The sequence below is a fragment of the Capsicum annuum genome, chromosome 5 (genome assembly GCF_002878395.1).
Source record: "Capsicum annuum cultivar UCD-10X-F1 chromosome 5, UCD10Xv1.1, whole genome shotgun sequence".
NCBI classification, from domain to species: Eukaryota; Viridiplantae; Streptophyta; class Magnoliopsida; order Solanales; family Solanaceae; genus Capsicum; species Capsicum annuum.
In genome coordinates, this window is record NC_061115.1 from 215,128,451 (window position 1) to 215,143,527 (window position 15,077).

At 33.9% G+C, this 15,077-nt stretch overlaps 1 long non-coding RNA gene across 1 annotated transcript in view; it reads left to right on the forward strand.

Annotated features, from left to right (window-relative positions):
* LOC124898784 overlaps positions 1 to 10,263 on the forward strand; it is a 40,248-nt gene extending 29,985 nt beyond the window's left edge. Inside the window, exon 2 of the long non-coding RNA XR_007055559.1 lies at positions 9,800 to 10,263. This is a non-coding gene — a long non-coding RNA (uncharacterized LOC124898784). The remainder of the gene's footprint in view (positions 1 to 9,799) is intronic.
* The last annotated feature ends 4,814 nt before the right edge of the window (positions 10,264 to 15,077 follow it).

A 15,077-nucleotide genomic window follows, 5' to 3' on the forward strand; every position in this document is an offset into this window, starting at 1 on the left:
ATAAAAGAGTAGAGTTAAGAGATGGACCTTCAAAGAACAGATTTTGTAGATAATAATAATGTTTAAGTAAACCCGGACTTAGAACCCAAAATAGAAAACCTCAACTTCGAACTCAGTATCGAGAATGAAAATTTGAAACTGGACTCGACGAACAAGTTAAGACGAATAGAAACCCAAATCCCAATTTTTGAACCAAGCTTGAAACGAGTCTCACCAGGTTTACTATTTTCGGTGAAGTTCGAACTCGCTGAAGCTCCGATGGATCTCGGCAGTCAACGAAACAATGTTTTCCCGATGAGATTTTGTCGGAGAACCAGAAACGGAAGAGAATTCGGAGATTTTGAGGGTGCGGGTGGTCTAATTCCGGTAAGGGAATACCAATTCTGGCGAGAAATTTCACCAGAAAACCCAAAGACCAGCCACCCTTTTCCGTCGTATTCCCTCTCTCTGTTTTTTTCTTTATCTCTCCCCCTCACGTCTTTTCTGTCCTCTCACCATCTCTCAATCGCCCAATCTCTTCAATTTCTCTTTTCTCTCTCACGATCTCAGTGTGTTTTAAAGAAGAAGGAAAAGCTCGACCCCTTATTCATTTTCCATGGATTCTCCTCTGTGCGTAAGTGTGTGTTGGTTGCTGTGTATAAAATGGAGATGGAGACCCGTGTATTATGAGGTCTATGCCTGAGTATATATTGATGGTCGTGCGTCCCTCTCTCTTTTGGTATGTAGTGAATTTTCTTTTTGTTAAATTGGGAAAAAGAAAAATGGAATCTTCAAGGTTGTTTCCTATTATCTTATGGATTTGTTATCAAAAGAAGCCAAAAATAAAAAGGGGTACATGGGGTATGGGTTATGGGGTGGGGTTAGGGGTAGGTGATTAGGATAAAGTTTGTTAGGATAAGGTTAGGGATTTAATTTGTTAACGTTTGTTATTTTTTGTATTTTTGTGGGATGTAATCACGTGAGCGAGGGCACGTGGTGAGGTGAGCTAAAAATGTATAAAATGGGTGTTCGGGAGGGACAAAATTAGGTGTCTATAGAGTATATTTATTTACCTTGATAATTGCTTTCAGAGTGATGAAGAAGCATAAATCTGTAAACAAAAAAATAATATTAGAAGAAAATTACAACCAATATTGACCCAATGCTTGACTGTGAAAAGTGCATTGAGAAATGCTGATTCAAATGTTTAAATTTATAGAACTTATATTTGGAATATCAAAAGGCATGAGAAGATAGAGTAACATTAAGGGTATAAATGGATAATAATAATAATAATAGTAAGACATAATTGTCATGTTTAATTCTCTTAAAAATTTAGTTAAAATGGGAGTTTCAACTTTTAGATATTTTTTAGTTTTTAACATATTATCTAAATTAAAAAGAATAAGAAAAAGCTCAAAAAATTGAGAAAGAAGATATATATATATATATATATATATATATATATATATAGAGAGAGAGAGAGAGAGAGAGAGAGAGAGAGAGAGATTGTCATAAAAGTATTTTTAAATCCGAAAAGTGGGATGAATTATTTTTTTTCGAGAGGAAGAATAGATAAATTAAATAATAAAAAGTGTGATAAATAAGGTGAGGAAGTTGAAGAGTTTAATAGCATGAGATAATAATCATGTTGTCTATTAAACACATTGTATTTAATTTCTAATAATATAGACATTAATGGATGGTTTTTATTAATTTTAAATAATTTATTAAGCTAAAAATAGGAGAAAATAATTCAAAAAAACCACAAAATAGATAAATGGCATTAGAGGTCTCTAAGGCATGCCACATGAGATTGACTATTGATCTCTTTTACATATATATATATATATATATATATATATATTGATGGTACACAAGGAATTTAGTGAACTCAATTTAACCACGGATGTCATGATATTGATATTTCTTTTTTCAACAAGGAACTTTAAATTCTTTATAGAGATAATACCCAATTACCCTCTGAACTATACCCAAAAAGGCTATGACACAGCTCAACTTAAAGGGGGTCCTATTACCCCCTAAACTATTTAAAGTGTAATTTTAACACTCTTAGTGCCTACATGACACATACGTGGCACAACACACTGAATTGTCCGCGTAGGCACACGTGTGTGCACATAGGCACTAAGTTGAGGCCCCCTTTAAGTTGAGGTGTGTCATACCCTTTTTGGTTATAGTTCAGAGGGATAATTGAGTATTTTCTCTTCTTTATATGCCCCTTACCATAAAAAATATTTGCCAAATACAATTAATTGCACTTCAACTACTTATAAAGTAGTACCACATTTTCTCCAATTTAACATATGCTTTTTACGTGTATCATCGAGAGTTTATTACGTAAAAAAATTAACTATTTAAAAAATATTACATCTTTTAATTAAATAATTAGCCTTAATAAGTTGTACAGCTGCAGACATGTTGTAACGACCCAGAAAACGGGTCCCGGAGCGTCACACGGTATTTGAGGCTACAAGTAGCCCCAAGCTAATCCTTTGAACCATTTTCATTCAGTTCCACACAAATCAACGGGGTTTCCATAAATAACCCTCAAATATCAACAGAGTAATCATCATCCAAAAATAAAAGAATTTTAGAAAGATAACAAAATACGACTTATTCGCCAACTCCCAGCATCTATACTAGCCTAACAAGCCTCTAAGAAAATCAATAAAACCAGCGAGCCATTGAGACATGCCTCAACTGACTCATACTCAGTTATCAAATGTAAAAAATTTCGTGAAACCATCATCAGACATCACGTCCTCAGAACATAAGGACTCACCACAATAGAGGATGTAGAACAACGTGCCCAAAGAATCACTGTCGAACCTGGAACTGAGCACCTGAACCTACATTTCGAGAAAATGCAACCCACATCCGAAGATATGGGTCAGTACCATGGAAAGGAACCGAGTATATGGGGGTGTATGCAGTTGTATAAACATCATCATCATAAATATTTATAAGAAATATGCAGGATGTATGAAAGACTCACATAGCCCGAAGAAAATCATCATAATCATGAGAGGATGAAATAAGTACAATAACACATGTGAGTCATCATATAATTTATCAATCACTTTCAGTTCATCAAGAATATCGATTCTCATAATGTAAATATCATTTAAATCTTTCGAAAGAATAACTTTCACAATTCCATTTTCAAATCACTTCACCATTCTCCATAGGCACAAGGAAACACACACACTGGGAGATCCTATAACCGACATAAACCATGTGAGCTACATGGAGTCCAACGTACAACCCACGTTGGGGAGAGCCGTCCTATCCTTTCCATTGGAGTAGGACTATCGATATCAAATCCACACAAACTAGTGATCACTATATAAATCATCCTCAGGCTCACTCCTATGGGGGCACGTAGTTCTAGGGAAGTATGGTCGCTTTATACCTCCCACTCGGTGCTAAAGATTTCTCCCAAACTTAGCTCAGATCATTTTAAAGACAATCCACAACAAAAAAATTTCAGTAATATATAAATATACATGGGGAGCCATCATGCTTCCCATCTATCAAAATCAACCACGTTGTGGATTTCTTTCACACTCGAGTTCAAAACAACTCCATTGAGACCAAAAGGTCAAATCATTCAAAATATCTCAAATATTCAACATCAACGTGCTTATAACACACACTTTCTCAAAAAAACACAATTTCCAACGGGGATTCACGACCCAAATATCAAAATCATGATAAATATCGTTCAAGATTCATGCTTTATATCTCCACACATGTAAACTCATCTTTCAAAATCATAAACATCAAGATTTTATAATAATCATCATAAGATATGGGTTCATGCTTCAAATTCATAAAAATCAAATAAAAATCATGCCTTTGTAAAGAAAATTACTTTTGGGCACAAGAACGAAAGAGAGTTCTTGTTGAAAAACCCCACATACCTTGAATGATGAACTTTAGATCGATACTCATTTTTGAGATGTTAATCGTGCCTTTGAATGATGGTTCTTGGAGTTCTTGAACTAGGAACTTGGAATCTTGAATAAATTTGCAGAATTAATGGTGAACTTTAGAGGTTCTTGAAGTTGGATGTAGGAGCTTAGGATTTTCTTTTTGAGGGAATTTGATGAAATATAATATATAATGCTTCCAATAGGCTTTAATATAGGGTTTGGACGGATTTTGGGTGAGGGAGAATGATCAAAACGCCCCTAAAAATCAAATAATTCTCGAATCTGTCCTTTGGTGGACTGTTTTGATAGTCTGAAGTAGATCAACCATAACATTTTACTCCGATATCCAAATTGGATGAAACTAATCTCATTAGAAAGAGGACTCTCATATCTTTTAGTTGATATATAGTATCTCACCCAGATCATTGTGTACGAGGAGTTATGATCGTTTGAAGTTGACCCAAAAATTTTCTTTTGATAGGCTGAAGTAGATCGACCATAACTTTTTGCTCCGATAGACAAATTGGATGAAACCAATTTCATTGGAAAGAGGACTCGCAGAGCTTTCCGTTGATATATATTAGATCACCTAGATAATTATGTACAAGGATTTATGATCACTTAAAGTTTGAGCAAAAATACGTCAGGCCTCAGTACTTTTTCCTGCACGTTTTACTGCTCACTACTATTCACGGTTCGATCGGAATGTTCATAACTCATCGCTCGGGGGTCCGTTTTGGATGATCCACATATCGTTGGAAATATTATTTGATACTCTACGTAATGGTGGGTCATAATCTAAGACATTCCGCACGAAAAATTTATAATTCATTCTAGAAGATAGAACCCAACACGTTTACGCACAAAATTTCAACAAAAAATTTTCTGGGGTGTTACACATGTAGCAATTGAGATTGATGTGTATAACTAAAGAAAGTGATATATTCTATATCGTCAATTTATCTATGTATTAAATGTTTGAGAACACATATAAAATCTTTTTCAAAATTTGAGCCAAAAGTATGTTATATGTGGATATTTTATTATATGTTCTCGTAACACAAATATCTAATCTGACATATAGAAAATTTTGAAAATTTTTATTTTGTATGAAATACGCCATATCGTACTTATATGAGGATTTTGTTGTTTGACATTTGGATTGTGTGGGACCCACCTCTCATTACATTGTGATTTATTTAATTTTTGGTCTTTTTCCATTAACACATTTTTGTTAAATGTTTTTCCGTTGTTAGTTTGAATTTTCATTTAATTATTTTACAAAAATCTATCTTTTCATATGTAATTTAATGGGATAATACTCACGAAAATACTTGAACTTTAACCAAATTTTCAGTGGAGCATACTGAACTTTGCGGGGGTCCTATTACCCCCTAGAATTTTTTTTTATATTTTAATGGCATATATCAGTCAACTTTTACACTTACTCAGTCAACCCAATAGCGGTGGATACACGCGCCCGTTTAAATAATAATTCCCATTTAATTTTGTTTAACTCCTACTTATCCACAAATGTAATAAAAGTTAAATAATTAATAAACAAAAAGGGACCTTTCCTCTTCTCTATACTCAACATACACCTCACATTTTCTATCATCTCTTTCACTCTTAATCCTCATTTCTCACTTTGACCACTCTTTTAAAAAAAACTGCTTGCAAGATCAATGTTAACAACTATTCGGGTGTTCCTCGAGGTGTGATTTCGTATCGAAAGCTGTGAGAGTGTTGGTGTTGAAAAAGTCTTGAAGGTTAGCTTTGCTAAACTTAAAAATTGAAATTTTATGACAATTTCTTTAGGGTTATTGTTCAACAAGTCTGTGGTTTCGTAATTTGTCAAATTTAGGGTTTTTTGCTATTCTTATTTATATGAATAAGTTAGGGCTTTTTTGTAATCTAAGTTGACTCTTCCTGTGTGACTAATTACTGCATGTTTGAATAATCAAATTTTTCTTAATTATAACTCGTTGTGAATGTGACTAAATTTCAGGAATGAGTGATTTTACATATATAACCCTGAGATATTTTCATGGTGGTGGTTTGAATAGTAAAAGTAAAAAACCAGAATATGAGGGTGGTGAAGTCACAGATATTTTTGATGTGGATATGGATAAATTATCTTATTTTGAGCTAACTGGCTTTTTAAAAGAGTTAGAGTATGCTACAACAAGGTGCACGTTTTATCTAAGGCCACCTAAAATGGAATTTCTGTTATCTTTTCAATATGATGGGGATATTTTTAAAATTTCGCAATCCTTTAAAAATAGGGATATTATTGAGGTGTACGTTTGTCACATGGTTGATCAACTTAATCAAGTTGATGGTCCCATTGGTTTACTGGAATACACTACTACCAATGAGGAATCTTTTGTTGCTTTTAATAAAAAGGGGACAAGGGGTCCATGAAGGGGATAGGGTTGTTGAAAAGGGGTTGAGGGTGGTCATTTTAATGAAACACCAACTACTGCAACATATGTTGAGCTTGAAAATGAGGTTGCACCTAGTAAGGCCTCATCTGCTAGTGTTGTTACAGCTGGTGGTGAGGTTGCAGCTGGTGGTGAAGCTGCAGCTACTGCTGAGGTGCACCTGGTGAGGCCTCATCTGCTGGTGTTGTTATAGCTGGTGGTGAGGCTGCAACTAGTGGTAAAGCTGTAGCTACTTTTGAGGCTGCAAATACTGATACTTCTGACCTCTCAACTGAAAATAAATCAGATTCAGACCATGAAGATCTGTTTGTTGAAGATGATGCTGAATTTGAAAGTGATGTGCATGAGGAGGACATAAATTTGAGGGTTGAAAGGAGGAAATACCAAAGGAGAAAGAGAAGAAAAAGAAAACCTAATGACCCTACAGAAGTTCCTGTTGGTGAAGTTGGTCCAGATTTAGGATTTGAAGAGACAAAAATTACTGATAAAATTTTAAAAGGTAAAGTTAATGGGGATGAGCCTGTGTATTGTAGTTCTGATAAATATAGTGTGGACTCTGATTTAGAAGATGGGTTAGGAAGAACAGATAGTAGAAAGGTAGTGTATGATGATTCTGTAAAATAGGTTGTGTGGCAACTGGGCATGGTTTTTGAGGATGTGAATGAGTTTAGAGATGTTGTTACAAAATATGCACTTCAAAGAGGTGTTAAGTTAGAGAAGTATATTAATAAGTCTAAAAAGGTTAGGGTTAGATATAGGGAAGGGTGTCCTTGGCTGTTATATGCAAGTATTAACAAGTCTACCAATGATTTTCAAATTAAAACCTACAGTCCTAAGCATAGGTGTATCAAAACCACTAGAAATTCCATGTGTAATACAAAATTCGTGCACAAGCATTTCAAAGATAGAATCAGTGAGCAACCAAACATGAGAATATTTTAGTTCCAATAGTTGATTAGAAAAGAATTGGGTATATATGTTGGAAAGACTACTACCAGGAGAGCTAGAGGTAAAATACTTCAAGATTTAATGGGTAATCATGTGAAATAATTTGGAAGAATATTTTACTATAGGGATGAAATGTTGAGGTCAAATTCGGGTTCCACTTGTGTTGTGAAAGTTGAGGATTCTGATGATAGTTGTAAGCTTGTTTTTCAAAGTTTCTACATTTGTTTTGATGCATGTAAAAAAGCTTTTGTGGATGGTTGTAGAAGATGTATTGGTTTAGATGGATGTTTCCTGAAGGGAGTAACCAAAGGACAATTGTTGGTTGCTGTGGCTAAAGATGATAATAATCAAATGTTGCCTATTTCGTGGGCTGTAGTACAGTATGAGAATAAGAACACTTGGACATGGTTTGTCAAATTGTTGATAGAGGATTTGGGATTAACAAATGATAAAGATTACACAATCATTCAGATATGCAAAAGGTATACTTTTTTCTTCATTTAGTTATGTGTAATGAATATTATGTGTAGTTATGAATATGTAATTTGTTATGATCTGATTTTTAGGGTCTTAGAGCAACATTAATGGAGCTTTTACCAGAGATAGAGCATAGGATGTGTGCAAGACAGATCCTTGCCAATTGGGGAAAAAATGGAGAGCTCTTCAAAGAAGGAATCAGTTCTAGAAATGTGCAAGAAGCACTTTGAAGCTGAAATGAAGAAAAATCTAAACCAATTGGCCATGCTAGGTGGTGAAGATATGTTTCAGATTTACTTCATTACAAGGTACAAAGTTGGTGTAAAAAGTACTTTAGAACTGACATCAAGTGTGATAGCATAGATAATAACATGGCTGAGAGCTTTAATGCCTGGATTTTAGGACCAAGGCATAAAATAATTATTACTATGCTAGAAGAGATAAGGGTGAAGGTAATGACTAGACTAGGAGAATTCACAAAGTTTCCAGAAACATGGGTGACTGAAATATCTTTAATGGCTTTGAGAGTATTAGAAAAAAACACTGAGAAGTCAATGACATGTAATATTGACTTCAATGGAGAGAGAGGTTTTAAAATATCAGATGGACCATATATACATAGTGTGGATTTGAGAGATAACACATGCAACTTTAAATCTTGGATGCTTATGGGAATACCATGTCCACATGGGACTGCAGCCATACTCTACAAGAAATTGGACCCAATTGATTTTGTTAATAGCTATTACAGTGAGGAGACTTATCTCAAGACTTATTGTCACTACATTCAACCAGTGACCAACATGAGCATGTGTCCATAGTCAACAAATCCTCATGTGGAGCCTCCAGTTGTTGTTCCTATGCCTGGTAGGCCAAAGAAGAGAAGGAATAGACAGTTTTATCAGACCAAAAAGTATGGAAAGATGTCATGAAAAGAGTTTTACATGACTTGTAGCATCCTTCATGGACAAAATCACAACAAAAGAGGCTGTCCTTTCAAGGTGTGTAACTTTAAATGACTTGTATTATTTATTTGTAGCCTAATTATTTTTGAATATGTGACTGCTTCAACTATTTTTATAGGATTCTGTTGGATCAAGTATTCTTAATGTTGGACCAAGTGATGTACCAAGTACCTCAAGACCTAGGGAGAGGCCAAGAAACACTCCTACTACTACTCCTGATGCACCTCCTAGACCTACCGGAAGGCTAAAAAAATAAGTTATAATCCTGATGTACCTCCTAGACCTAGGGGAAGGCCTAGAAAGACAACACCTGCTGCACCAGCTGGACAAGCTACACCAGATGCAAATATTGAACATGTTGCAGCAGCTATAAGAGGAAGGGGAAGGGTTGATGAACATATTGAACATGTTGCAGCAACTGCAAGAGAAAGGAGAAAGGGTGTTAAACATATTGCAACAACTGCAAGAGAAAGGGGAAGGGGTGTTGAACATATTGCAGCAACTGCAAGAGAAAGAGGAGGTGGTATTGAACATGTTGCAGCAACTTCAATAGAAAGGAAAAAAGGTGTTGAACATACAGCAGCAGCTGTAATAGAAAGAGGAAGGGGTGTTAAACATGCTGCAGCAGCTACAAGAGGAAGGGGAAGAGGTTTTGAACATGTTGCAGCTGCTGCAGTAGCTACAAGAGGTAGGGGAAGGCCAAGAATAACACCTCTTAGTGACATAGGAGTGTCAAGGAGGACACCTTTGTATGAGTGGTTTGAAAATCCAACCAGTTATGCTCCACCAAATCCACCTACTTCACCTGTTTATGATCCACCAAATCCATCTGCTTCACCTATTCATACTCCACTAAATCCACATGTTTCAACTGGTAAAAGGCCAAAGACAGTTGGAATAGGTATTTTGATTGCTGAAAATGGTCTCACAACATATAATGTAAGTGCTAGTTGATTTAATTTAAGTTTAATTTGTCTTTAGATGTTTATATATGTATAATTTTCTTTCTTTCTTTCTTTGTCTGCAGCCTGGGTTTCCAAGTAGTAGGATAATACATACTGGTTCTACACATCCTATAAGATTTGTTGATATTACTGGGGACCTTGGTTACAAACCAAAAACGGGAGTAAGGTGGAGGGGCAAAAAAGCAATGATTGGAAACTAACTTGAAGTGATGAGAGATGAGATGAGAATCAACAAAAGACAGAAAATGACTTCATCACAATCCAAGCAACAATGAAAGTAGTTTTAAAATGTTGATAGTTTTTGAAACTAAAACTGATGTTGTATTGTAAATTGGGGTAGGTTATTTTGACAAGATCATTTTTTGTGAAGGTTCTATGATGCACTAGAATGTTGCATCTCAGACATTTGTCCAGTTATTTTGTAGTATATATTGCACTTGAAAGTTCAAGTTGCATCTCAAACAGTTATGCACTGATTTTGTTCTATTGTATTGAATATTGGGATCTATAAATTTGTATCTATCCTTTGTGGTTGTGTTCTTTCTTTTCTATCAATTTTGGAATAATGAATTTAGCTCAACAAAATGAGCAAAACAAACAAGTATAATGAAGTTAGCTCAACAAAATGAGCAAAACAAACAAGTACTCAAAACCAACAATCAGTTTGAAATAAGAGATTTCATTCAATAAAATCAACTTCAAACCACCATACAAGAAACACTGTCATAGGAGAATCAAGTTCAAACTACCACACCATACAACAAACACTACTAACACTACACAAAATACTTCAACCGGCTATTTTGAACCATATAGCAATACACATTATGAAGAAACACACCATGAAAATACTACTAAAGCTCTCTATCTTCTTCACTTCTATAGTCTTCTGTGGTGTATTTTTCATCTCGTCTTTCATCTTAATAAACGAGCTATGTTGTTCTTCTATTTGAGTGAATACAAATTCAGCTTCCATCTCCATTATTTCCCTATCACTGTAAGCACTAACTGAATCTTCCGTCGTCTTCATTATCTTCAACATTTCATTTATGTCCTTCACTTTTTTCACCAACTTTGGAATAATGAACTTAGATCGTTCATCAACCACACCATCCCTCCAAAGAAAAAGTTACACTTGTTTGATCCATAATAAGGGCAAGACCAAAATCATGGAGTAAGAGACCATAATTGCATCGCACCTCTGCATTCAATATTGGATCTTCCTTGTCTAAACAAATATTATTCAAATCCAATTTTACATCTTTCATAGCTAAAACTAATTTCAAAAATCAAAAATTAAAAATTAATGAAAATAGTGAGAAGAAGTTAGAAAATAGTCAGAAATTTACCAAAGAAAATAAAGAAAATCAATGCACAAATTTTATCTTCAGGAATTAAGAGGAAAAGGTAGTAGAGTAGAAGAAGGAGATTTACCTCTCCTTAAATTGGTTAAATTAAACAACTAAATGAATCTAACCCAAATTTATAAATTTACGTATCAAAAAAATAGGTTTATAACGTTTTTTAATCACTCTCACGTGCTCAACGTCGGTGATTACACGCACATGTAAAAGTTAGCCGATATATGCCACTAAAATACAAAAATAAAGTCTAGGGGGGTAATAAGACCCCCGCAAAGTTCAGTATGCTCCACTGGAAATTTGGTTAAAGTTCAGGTATTTTCGTGGGTATTATTTCTAATTTAATTTAGAAGAAAATACATTATATCACAATTATTTAAAATTTCAATCATTTTAAACTAATTACACAAATTGTTGGTTTTACTTGAAAGCTTAATACATCATAAAAGAATGTGACGTATTCGTGTAAAATAAAATGACGTATTCAAAAGAATATGTTATACTCGTGTAAAAATTAAATAACGTATTTGAAATAATGTAATATATTCGTATGCATTAAATAATTTTTTTTTAGTAATTTGGGAAAAAGTTGATAGAAAGTAATTAGCTCTAAAAATTTATGTAACTTTTACTTTAATTTAAGATTTGTATTTAGCACCGGAGAATTGCTTTATGTCACTCTATTGACATATTCATTCCATCTCAAGTGGTTTTTTTTTTATCTATTAATAGCGTTTCAATAGAAAATACTGTAATAATTGAATTTTTTTAAAAGATGTAATTAGTTCACTAATAAAGAAAAAAGGGAGAAAGGTATTACTTTAACAGACAGTTAGAGATTAGGAATTAGAAATTGAGGGGGGGGGAAAGAGAGAATAAAAGGAGAAAAAGAAGAAGTAGCAGAAATTTCATGTTAACTTGGACATTGAATTTCAAGTACAGCAAAATGTAGATTTTAAAAATAAAAAGGAATAAATCTTCCTTCAAAAATTTATGAGTGTAATATGAGTATTTCTATCAAAGAAATTATGAGGAAAAAAGTATTGGAGATGAAAATATTAGAAATGGTTGAGAGAAATTTTGGGAGAAAATAGTTGGAGGTGGGAAGAAAGGAAATAAATGCATAAAATTAATTGTAGAAAGAAATTATATTTAATTTTTGGTGATATTAATATTTGATTTGAAGAAGAAAAAAAATGAAATGATAGAAAAACAAGAGCACTCGAGTGCTTGGTGAAGAATGAAGATGTCAATGATGAGGCCCCACAAAAGACACATGTCAATAAAACAAAAGGCCCTCATACAACTTTTGTTGGTTGTAGGAGACTCATAATAAAAATTTTCATGCCAAGTCATGTTTCCATAACAAGTTTCATCATTATACTAATTATACTATGGCTATAAATAGCCTTGTTCATTTGAAGGAAAAAGAACACACAAAAATAAGAACTTTCATACTCTCCAATATTCCCTTTGTTCTCTTTACTTACTTTATATATTTTATATCACGTTATCAGCAAGAGTCTCTGCAAAATCCTTCTGAAGGTATTTAAAGGTTAGTATTTAATTTTCTTAAATAATGTCTAATATTTTCAAACGTGAATTTAGTGTCCTAGATATATCTGGCAAAACTTATATATCCTGGACACTAGACACAGAAATACATTTAAATAAAACGGGTCTGGCAGGCACCATTAAAAATAATAATAAGACATCAGATTAAGATAAGGCCAAGGCCATGATATTTCTTCGCCATCATCTTGACGAAGGTTTAAAAATGGAATACCTCACGATCAAAGATTCCCTCGTACTATGGAACAATTTAAAAGAAAGATACTATCACCTAAAGATGGTCATTCTTCCACAAGCTCGTAATGAATGGACCTATTTGAGGTTTCAGGACTTTAAAAGTGTAACTAAATATAATTCTGCGATGTTTAGAATTAAATCGCAGTTTGATTTATATGGAAAAAGTATGATGGATCACGACATGTTAGAGAAAACATTCTCTACTTTTTCCTCCTTGAGTATGCTCCTGCAGCAGCAGTACCGAGAAATGGGATTTAAGAAATATTCTGAATTAATTGCTCATCTTCTTGTTGCTGAACAACATAATGAGCTTTTAATAAAAACTAATGAAAGTCGGCCTCCTGGTACTGCTCCATTCCCAGAAGTGAATGCAGCAGACTTTCGCCCAACTAGGCATGAAAGAAGTCCTGATCCCCAGCCGTGGTCATGGTTGAGGTTGAGGTCGAGGTCGAGGTTGAGGACGTGGCAGGTATTTTTATCAGGGTGATCGCCTGACAATAAAAAATAACCCTCCGCACCAACAGTGCAAAAGAAGGGGGAAAGCTCCTGAAGTAGCGCCAAGGACGAACTCTGAAAGTAGATGTTATCGATGTGGAGGAAAGGGACACTGAACGCGTACCTGTCGTACGCCAAAATATCTGGTAAAACTCTACCAGGCATCCTTAAAGAAATCATAAAATGATGTTGAAACAAACTTCCTCCTTGAAGATAACGTTGAGCCCATAGATCTGGAAGCTTCAGATCTCTTTGCCATTCCTGAAAAACATGTAAATCACCCTGAAGATAATGATTATAAAATGGACTAAGTATATTAATTTTTGTTAAAGTTAAATTAGTTTTCGTCCCTATTATTAATATTTTACTAATCTGATATATAAATAAATGTTTATGTGCATTTATTGTGTAGCAAAGTATTTTTTTTAATATTGGTATCTGCACGATAATATAGTAATAATTTATTAAATAAATAGACTTTTAAATTTAGTAATATAAATAGTCACATATTTACATAAACAAATAACTGAATAATAAATATAGTTATTGCAAGCACTATTTATATTGACATATAGGTAACATGAAATGAGATATTATATAATATGTTATGTGCTAGTTATATTATAATGTTTATTTTGTTTATATTTTTATTTTGAAGAAAATATGGATACTCCTCAAGTCTTAGTTGGATCAATAATCGATCATGGCGATATTTGTGTAATTGATAGTGGGTCAATGCACGCAATATTTAAAGATGAAAAATACGTTTTCCACTTACTTAGAAGAAGAGCAAATGTTACAACAATTGCTGGTAATTCAAAATTGATCGAAGGCTCCGAAAGATCTACTATATTTCTGTCGAAGGGGAAAAAATTAGTTATAGAAGATGCATTGTTCTCTTCTAAATCCCCAAGAAACTTATTAAGTTTAAAGATATTCGTAGAAATGGATATCATGTTGAGATAATAAATGAAATGAATGCCGAATATCTTAGCATTACCAAGAATTTCTCAGGTCAAAAACAAATGTTGGAGAAATTACCAACTTTGTCTTTCGGCTTATACTATGCCGAAATTAGTACGGTTGAAGTACACTCTATCGTAAATTAGAAGTTTACTGATATAAATATATTTTTTCTTTGGCATGATCGAATAGGTCATCCTGGCTCAATAATGATGAGATGAATCATTGAAAATATAAAAGGGCATCCGTTAAAGAACCTGAAGATTCTTACACTGGATGAATTTTCATGTGCTGCTTGTTATCAAGGCAAACTGATAACTAGGACATCGCCACTTAAAGTTAGCGACGAATCCCCTCAGTTTCTAGAATGTATACATGGGGATACATGTGGGCCTATTCACCCACCTAGTGGGACATTTAGATATTTTATGATCCTAATAGATGCATCTTCAAGATGGTCGCATATGTGCCTCTTATTATCTTGCAACCTGGCGTTTGCAAAATTATTGGCACAAATAATACGATTAAGGGAGCAATTCTCAGGTTATCCTATTAAAGCTATTCACCTAGATAATACTGGAGAATTTACATCCCAAGCTTTTGATAATTATTGTATGTCAGTTTGGATAAAAGTTAAACATCCTGTTGCTCATGCTCATACTCAAAATGGCCCTGCTGAGTCATTTATTAAGCGCCTACAACTGATAGCACG